Source organism: Pseudochaenichthys georgianus, chromosome 1 (assembly GCF_902827115.2).
Source record: "Pseudochaenichthys georgianus chromosome 1, fPseGeo1.2, whole genome shotgun sequence".
In the NCBI taxonomy this organism is placed as follows: domain Eukaryota; kingdom Metazoa; phylum Chordata; class Actinopteri; order Perciformes; family Channichthyidae; genus Pseudochaenichthys; species Pseudochaenichthys georgianus.
This window is the reverse complement of record NC_047503.1, coordinates 47,468,336-47,476,546: the sequence shown is the minus strand read 5'-3', so window position 1 is coordinate 47,476,546 and position 8,211 is coordinate 47,468,336. Positions and strand designations below refer to the sequence as shown.

Genomic DNA, 8,211 nt, shown 5'->3' with positions numbered 1-8,211 from the left:
ATTGTTTCCTATGTGCCTCCAAACTGAAATAATAGAACGGCTGGTGAACATTGTGAACATTGAATGGAAAGCGGTGTTTCACAGTCTTGGCCATTCCCATTTGTGTTGCTGCATCATATGCTAATAGCGGAGCTGCAATCTGTTCTCATATACGGCTGTTGTTTTCATAAGCATGACAGATTACACAACATAAAAACCCTGGTTCAATCTGAAAAGTCAACATATATATATAGCTCTGAGCTTTATTAAGGCTTAACGAAATAATGATGATGACAGTTAATGGATTTATTACTGGGGCGCATTACCTTGAAGGGATTGTGTAGCATGGGTATTAGATATGACTGTATTACAATGTTCTGCATGCTCTTAATCATTTAGTCAGTATCACTGGTCATGTTAATACTCTCCCCTCCCCTCTCCCTCCCCCTCCCCCTCTCTGTTATATAGGTGCTGTGCCTTTCGGACAGGGAGTGTTTCCTCATCGGTTTGCAAGACGTACACTTGTCAGAGGCCATGAGTAGCAGCTGGGGTGACAGTCTCCGAAACCCTTTGACGTGGAACACCTGAAATGGGGACAGGACCTGCCGCCATGCTGCAAGCTCAGCTCTAATCACCGCGAAGACGCCCTTCAGTTCACCCTCCTCTCTACTTAGATTTGCCCCCCGACCTGCAGCCCTTCCTGATTCAAAACTCGCCGCCTCCCTCCCTTCAACGCCTCTTCTTCCTCCTTTCTACTGAGGCGATATCGCTCGATAACCCAAACCATGGCCAGCAGACAGCGCTTGTCCTCCCTGTTGCTCTCGCTCCTGCTCCCTGCACTGTTGCTCCTCCACATGCCGGCCTGGGTGAAAGGCGACTGCTGGCTCATAGAGGGGGATAAAGGCTACGTGTGGCTGGCTATCTGCAGTCAGAACCAGCCTCCTTACGAGACCATCCCCCAGCACATCAACAGCACGGTCAGTATCTATCTGCGGGCCTTTACACCACCTCTATTAAAACCTTCATGCACTCTGAGTTATCATGATGTCAGAAAATGCCATTTCAGGGTTCTTTGTTGTCGGCTACAGAGTAATTATGTCGTTGAAGATCTTAGGTCACAGGCTTCTCCAACTATGCAGCACAATGATACAGATAAGCAGACAATATTAACCAATATCAAAGTATTTCATTAAAAGTAATACAAAAGAAAAATAGTTCTGAGAAAGTGAAATACGAGTCATTGGAATGATATATTAGATAATAGATAATTACTACGTAGCAGATGAATGTTATGAAATTGTTTCAGCAGTTCCGTTGTTTAACAGTCTTATTGCCTGGAGAGTCAGGACTCAGAGAGACACCAGGAGGCTTTGATGTCAAACACAGATGTTTATTTACAAGTATCGGCCGGAGAAATTCACATCACAAGTCACACAGCCAGAGGTTCTGACTGCACGGGTCAGAATCTGACCAGTCTCTCTCTCGATACACCGTTTAACTAGTTTACAGAGAGTTAATCCACATATTGGGGGAGGGTGCGTAAACACCGGGAACACTGGAGATATCCCCGACATCTAGAAATACTCAATCACTTGCCTGACTCTTAGGCTCTGTGACCGAGAGTTGACCGGTCATTAAACTGAGAATGAGTGCAGCGACACATTCTTGAAAGGAGATGACGAGTCAGGGTTGGTCGTAAATGTCAACAGGCAGAAGGGTTAAATATCTAGAAGTAAAGACAGAAATATTCTTTGACATGCGGGATGAAGCTGTGTCTGGTTGTTTCTGTCCGGATGCTGCGGTAATGCCTGCCAGACGGGGTGATGGGGGTCTTTGATAATCCTGCAGTGATAGTGGCTTTGGCAAAGCTGCGAGTAAATTGAATGTTCTGTTGACTCAGTGCCTGTGGTTTATTGTGTGGTTCTAACGGTGGTGGATCCTGGTGGTAACTATAACAGTGATGGTAATGAGTGTTATGTGGCAGTGATTTCATAGCAAAGTCTTAATTGATTAGTTTGGGGAACAGAACATAATAGAGTGTATTGCCAAGTAGGTTTAAACTTTAAAGCTTTGGTGCATACGTAACCACAACAACGGAATTACGTTGTAATAAAGGAGAAAATATATTACTTACAATTCTTAACTGTAAACTGTTTTGGATTCATGTCCCTTAACGTCCATGCTTGGATAAGTTGAGTATGCTGATGCTATTTGGTTATATATTGGCCTGCTTGTACATACTAGAGAGGAACTATCTCTTGTAGGAACACCAGCCTTTGCAGACCATGTTGTAGCCTTTGCAGACCATTAAAGGTGGGGTAGGTAATTTTGGAGAAACCAGCTCGAGATCGCTAGAATTTGAAAATACACAGCCGGAACAAATCTGCCGCTTCCTCACAGAGCCCCTCCTCCAACACACACGAACGCGCACATGACCAATGAGGGCACGAGATAAGTGTGTGCCCCGATGGAAGGCTGACAGGCAGGTAGGCCATCCAGTTACTTTAGCCGGCTCAGATGATTGGTCGTGCGTTTTACAGCGCCACGGCTTCCACAGATGATATTTTTTGTCAAAGCACTTCAGATATTCATTGCTGTCGGATGTTAAGAGCATTCCATGGAATATAACAACAAGTGTACCTCGAGCCGGTTTCTCAAACTTACCTACCCCACCTTTAAAGTGCACACTACAGGAAAGGGAAATACCCAAAAATCGGAGTAGGGCCTCTTTAACACTCCACTCCTGGGTTCAACATGTATCACTGCTTACTATCTCAGTTGGGATTCAGCTCGTGACAAACAGACGGTGATTAACTAAACACATTTTGACCAGATGTATAATTATGGAAATGCTTCATCAGAGAGCAAACCTGCATGTGTGGAGGTGAAAATGCTCTTGGCAGCTAGTTCTGGCGAGGTTTCCCTCTATGGCTGCCAGGGGAGCAACGCATTAACTGAAATTAATCTACTCTCTTGTCTCCTGTAGGTTCACGACCTGAGGCTGAATGAGAACAAACTTAAGGCTGTGCTCTTTACCTCCATGTACCGCTTCACAAACCTCACTGACCTCAATCTCACCAAGAACGAGATCAGCTACATCGAGGATGGAGCCTTCGCTGGACAGGCCAACCTACAGGTCAGCAGCCCGAACACAACTCTGTTTCTATGTATTTGTTTAAATTGGCCATTAGAGATTCATTATCTTCATAATCCACCCTCACACATTTATAAAAACATTATTACATTATTTGTTTCAGGTCTGTGTTAAATCCCTCGAAGTGTGTATGGAATGAATGAACACTTTATTACAGACTCAGGGTCCAGATAAAAGGCATATAATAAATTACTTACACATGTATTGTGTATACTAGTGTTTTATTCATTTATTGTTTTTTCTTTTGATTTTATTAACTTATTAGTTAGCCATTAGTTTGATTTAATGTGTTCAAATAAGTAGGATGTAATACAGTAGGGTTAGGGTATCTAGTTGAGGTAGGAATATAATCTGAAACCATATGACCAAAATCCATTGTGCCACCATCTTTTCATATGGTTGCTGTTGAAAACTTTCCAAGCTGTTTACTCAATAATAGACTTTTAGTCCGGATTAGGGATCGACCGATATGGCTTTTTCAACGCCGATACCGATTATTAGTAATCAAGGAGACCGATAACCGATATTTGGAACCGATATACATTTACAGTAAAATCAGAAAATCTTGGACACAACTCAACACAACTTCTTTGAAATGCATTTAAGCATATATTATGTTTAATTAACTTTTAAACATCTTACAACTGGTTTCCTCTCTGTGCCCTTTTCTTTAGTGCAGCCATCTGCAATGAGTTAGAGAGAGACAAGAAGTAGGGCTGCAGGCTGACATGCTTAACTAACAATAATGCTTAATTTATTATATCTGTCTATCTAGCATAACATCCCAATAAGCTGCTAGCAACTACAAAACACTAGTGCTAGCTAATGTTTTACAAACTATTAAAAGTGAGGCTATTACAGTAGACCTAACGTTAGTCTAGTAGCCTCACTTCTAATATTTTGCATTTGCTAAATACATGTTGGCTAGCTTCACATATCAACCTGAAAAACTGCGAGGCTCCACTCGCAGCCCCTCCGCACCACACGCAGTGCCCCTCCCCCCCCCCTCCGCACCACTCGCAGCCCCTCCCCCCCCTCTGCGCTGCGAGACGCTGCACGCACCCCCAGCTCTGACTGACTTCCCGCGTCCCTGTGTAACTGGGAAACTGATAGAATTGGATCATAAGATCGTGGTGTTTTTGCAGCTCCAGCATAGGGGAGAGGGATGTTTAATGAACTTCGGTTTAACACACACTCTGCCGCTCAGCGCTGCTGCTTGCCTCTGTCTGTGTCTGCGTTCTTCGCACCTGCCTGTAATCTGAGAAGGTCCCGCCTCTCTGGCTCCCGCCCGGAAAGTCTTCAGTAATAGCCTATCAGATAGCGCTGTGGGCGGGACATTGCTCGTGTACACAGAGTGGTGACTGCAGCCGGAGAAACGGCCGCATCAGAGCCAAAGTGTTATCGGCAATTTGATTAAAAAAAGGCCGATACCGATAATCGGTCAAATGCGGAATATCGTCCCCTAGTCCAGATAAAAGATATCAATTCAAAGGAAACTTTTTTTGCTGACCACAATAAACATCCACCAAATTATTAACATTAGATTGTTTTGTGTTTGGTTTTATTAAAGAGTGTAAAAGTCTACTTTGTCTTTGTGTCTCAGGTTCTTCAGCTGGGCTACAATAAGATGACTAACCTGACTGAGGGCATGCTGAGAGGTCTGGGTCGAATCCAATGCCTCTTCTTGCAACACAACCTTATTGAGGTCATCGCTAGCAATGCCTTCTGGGAGTGCCCCCAGCCTCAGCAGCCTGGACTTATCTTCCAATAAGTTGGCTCGTCTTGACCCGTCTACATTCACGGTCCTCAACAGGCTGCAGGTGTGCGAATTGGCGGGAAACCCGTTCCACTGTAGCTGTGATCTTTTCACTTTCCTCACCTGGCTGGAGGCGTTCAACAATGTCACCCACACCTACGACCGCCTCCAGTGCGAAACGCCTCTGGAAATGAATGGTTATCCTCTTCTGAGTCCGCTGCCCGGCACGGGAGAAATGCCCGTTACACTCTTTTATCCATGTGTCGCGATGGTGTAATAATTCCAGGGATGACCTCACAGACACCAGATCAAGATGGGTCAGGTATGGATAACCCAGATCAAGGTCTGTACCCCCAACCAACCATATCGTCCACTGATCTCCCCACCTATAACCATCAGATTTCCATGAAGCTTGAAACTGTCTCCATCTATAGCGCTTCTCTATTGATACAGATCCCACGCCCATACAGTAAGATGTACATCCTTTCCCAGTACAACCAAAGCTTTGTTGCAGACGTCAAGCCCCTGAAATTTAAGAGGGAGATACTGACTTTGGAGAAACTGAAACCACACACAAACTACACTTACTGTGTGGCGTCTGCAAGCAAATCTCAGCGGTACAACCACACCTGTCTGTTCTTCACCACACGAGCTGCGGGGTCAGAGGACCCACAAGCCAATCCGTCCACAACCACCCACTACATCATGACCATCCTGGGATGTCTGTTTGGCATGGTCATTGTGCTTGGAGTCGTCTATTACTGTCTCAGGCGGCGACGCATCCTGGAGGAGAAGAAGAAAGCTATAAGCGTGAAGAAAACTATTTTGGAGATGAGGTACAGGACATTTTGTTTTCTGTCTGTGTGTTTATGGAAGTGTTAAGTGACCTTTTTGTCCTAAAGAATAAAGGTCAGAGAGGGGAGCCACCACACAGTGACTGCATCTAATATGTTAGCCAAACAGCATTGTGTGTCCTCCTTGGTAAAATTGTTTGTCGTTAAGAGCTTCAGTTCTTCAGTTGGCTTTGTTTAGTTTTGAAAAGCCAATTTTTTCCTACCATAATCTTTATTAAAGCTTTGGGCCATTCTTATTTTTTATAATTTCTCGGAGCTTTAATTAAAACAAAGGATTCTGACGCTCCATGGCATCGCTGAAAGGACATAATAAATCTAATTAACTTTTGAAAAAAAAAAAGTAATGGGTTCAACTTCATGTTGCGATCATGCTGTTTAGGATAATTGCAAAATGATGTACAAAATATGAGGTGAGATAATGAATCTCTCATTCTTCAGGTATGGCCCGGAGGCGGCTGCTGCAGTGGCCAATGACCCGGGTGCGATGCAGCGTCTCCAGGAGCAAGCTCACCACCAGCACAACCATTCAGGTGGAGCAGGAGGCAAGCTGCCCCCAGTCTGCCTCCTCTAGCACAGGCATGCTCCACGGATCAGCCAACACCAGTACTTCACGCCTCTCCACCTTGCCGCAGGTAGAAAAATGGCCACTGCCTTTTCTGAAGCAATGGGCGGCAAGGGCAAACTACATTGATGTGAGGACGCGGGAATGGCAGTGGAAGGCAGGGAGGGCGGGGTGGGAGCTGGAGGTGCAGTGATGGGAGGGGAAGCAGTCGTGGATATGCGAGGTGGGGCTGAGAATGGGACGGAGGCTGGGGAGGATTCGGATGACGATGGCCGTGGCTCAGCATCAGAGATCTCCACCATCGCCAAGGAGGTGGACAAGGTGAACCAGATCATCAACAACTGCATCGACGCCCTGAAGCTGGATACCTCCGCGTGTGTCGTAAACCAGCGCTGACAACGCCTAACTCCGCGTCCAACTCTCAGCCCGCTAACTTGCATCGCATCCCTCCCTCGCAACCTCCTTCCCTCCTATCTCCGGGCCACCTTGGCGATCAGATCATGGCACTCCTCTCCAAGGATGTCAATCCTAAAGTCCTCACCCCCACACCCTCATCCTCAGGCCTCACCCCCTGCAACATCACCTCAGCAGCATCCCAGTTTTACATCCTCAGTTGCTCCCCCTCACCCGCCTTCCATGGCCCCAGTGCCCATTGTCATGCCCCTGTCTGAGCCCGGCACCGGGCATAAGCGGTGGGGGTTTCCTTTCCCCTCCTTACCGCGACCCACCGCCAGCCAATGCAGTGCGCCCCTTCAGAGGCAGTTGAGTTCCGACACTGCCGTGAAGAACCGTTGTAACCCTGCAGCGGCATCAATCAAGAGTAACAGGGTGTACAGTGTGGATATACCCGAGCAGCGCAGCGACCCTCCCAAGTACCCGATGGAAAAAGGAAGCCCGGTGGGTTGTGGTGGAGGGGGCGGAAATGGAGGAGGTGGTGGGGTAGGCGGCGGCTGCAATGGAAATGGGATGGGAAACATCAATGGTGGTGGGGTGAGCGTGAATGGGGGTGGGATGGGGTGTAATAACGGGAACGGAGGTGGAGGTGGGGGTGGGGGTGCAGTGGTTGGCCCAGGACAGCAGCATCAGCACCACTTGGAGGTTCAGCCAGACTACCACAGCTCTGAGCACCGCCACTCCTTTCCTGCGCTCTACTACGAGGGCGGCAGCGAATCACCCTTACCGGCCCAAAAGGCTTCATTCCTCAAGCCACTGGGCCGCACCAAGAGGGATGCCACAGCCACTACTCCCAGCTCTCACCTTCCCGTCACCACAACTACAACTCTGGCTACTCCTCCAGTCCAGAGTATTCGTCCGAGAGCACACTGCGGATCTGGGAGCGATTCCGGCCTTACAAGAAGAGCCCCAGAGAGGAAGCATCCTATATAGCGGCAGGCCACGCCCTGCGTAAGAAGGTGCAGTTTGCCAAGGATGAGGACCTTCACGATATTTTGGACTACTGGAAGGGGGTTTCCGCCCAACAGAAGCTGTGAGCCAAGAAAGGGAAGTCCAATGTTCTAAGGGAGATTGTGAGGTTCGATGCCAACAGCAGACTTATAAAAGGGATCGGATGTTAATGTAGCAAGACAAAAGCGTACGGCACTCACGGAGGTATCCATTGACATTGATAATTCCCCTGCTGGAGTTAAAGAGATTTTCTCTTTGGGTGTTTTAAAAAATTCCATAATAATCCATTGACATTTTAAGACGTTATTTCCCGTGTTCACCAAACTACCTCATGCTGGGCACTTTGGTCCTTGCAGGCTTCCGTAGTCGGTCAAATCCCCACTAATGAGCAAGAAAAGGCGGTAACAAGCAAATGTTTTCTACCTCAGAACTGGTACTTACTGTAGCTCGGCAATTTCACCAGACGCAGCCCCCTTTCATGACTTAAGCCCCCCCACCCACG

The 8,211-nt window shown here is 47.1% G+C and overlaps 1 pseudogene; it reads left to right on the top strand.

Moving 5' to 3' along the window:
- The first annotated feature begins 565 nt into the window (after positions 1-565).
- On the top strand, positions 566-8,003 carry LOC117455109 (protein phosphatase 1 regulatory subunit 29-like; annotated as a pseudogene).
- The last annotated feature ends 208 nt before the right edge of the window (positions 8,004-8,211 follow it).